This window comes from Chrysochloris asiatica, unplaced genomic scaffold (genome assembly GCF_000296735.1).
Source record: "Chrysochloris asiatica unplaced genomic scaffold, ChrAsi1.0 scaffold00121, whole genome shotgun sequence".
In the NCBI taxonomy this organism is placed as follows: Eukaryota; Metazoa; Chordata; class Mammalia; order Afrosoricida; family Chrysochloridae; genus Chrysochloris; species Chrysochloris asiatica.
The window spans coordinates 10,422,838-10,424,005 of record NW_006408639.1 but is presented as its reverse complement, the minus strand read 5'-3'; positions in this window follow the sequence as shown (position 1 = coordinate 10,424,005).

Below are 1,168 nucleotides of genomic sequence, written 5' to 3'. Positions count from 1 at the left end.
TGGCAGCATCACCCTAAACTCAATCAATAAATCGAAGAGTCAAGAACAGAATAAAATATAAGAACAGAGGATCTGGGAGGTCAGTCTATGACCAAAACAATTACAGTGTGAAAGAAGGTAAACACAGAGGAACAGAGATCCAGGTGGTGGGAAGGTCAGGTAGATTAGTGGATAATATAGACTGTCTTAAATGGAGGGAAGAACTAATGGAATATAAGGTAACCACAACAATGGTGCTGGGGTGAGGGGTTTAGTTCGGGTGTTGGGGAAGGCAATACAAGAAGGGGGAGGAGGGAGAAGAGCAAGACAGGTTTGCATGTCCTAAGTGGGACAGAGGTAAATAGTGATGCATACTGAACCTTGGAACAACAGGGCTCTGAGATACAGGGACCTAGGTATAGCTTGAAGAGGGGAAATAATACTGAAATACTTGACTGTCTTATGAATATTGGTTTCCCTTGTCTACTATTGTAAATTAGACACTTGAGTGGGCTAGAAAGGAATTTTGGGAAACATTCCTAGACAAAACTTGCAAGCCTGTCTTCAGCCTTTGACTGACAGGAATACCTAAAAGGGGTTCTAGAACTTGCCCAGTGAAATAAGCCTCATGCAAAGCCTTTACAGAGTATAAGAACTTAGGTGGAATCCTGAGTCCCATCCAGAACCTTATGAGGTGGGACATTCCACTAGAAAGGACAAGCAGATCAGCCTGGAACAGCTACAGTAACAGAGGATACATCTTCAAAGAAAGATCATCAGGAAAAAACCAAAACAAAAATGTCAGCATGACTGGCAACTACAAGAATAAGCAAGCTGTTGACCAGGAAGATATCAAGTCTAGCTATCAAGTTCCTTCAGGATAAACTCCCCTCTAAGACTGAAACTCAAAGGGAACACACAAACAAGCATGTAAGCTTGCTGGTAACCACATTGGTCTACTGGAGAGTGGAAGAGGGGGAAAGGCAACAGTGAAGAAATGGGCTGAGTTCAACCACAGTCCATTAATTCTCAATGACCTAGAGATGAGAGAGAAAAGAGGAAGGGCTGACTGGTCCACAGTGTGGTGAGACCATGGACAAGGACATAGCCACAGAGGGCTAGAGCTGAAAGTGAAGCATCCAGCTGATTTGAAGTGAGGGGAGATGCACAAGAACACCTAAACTTTCAG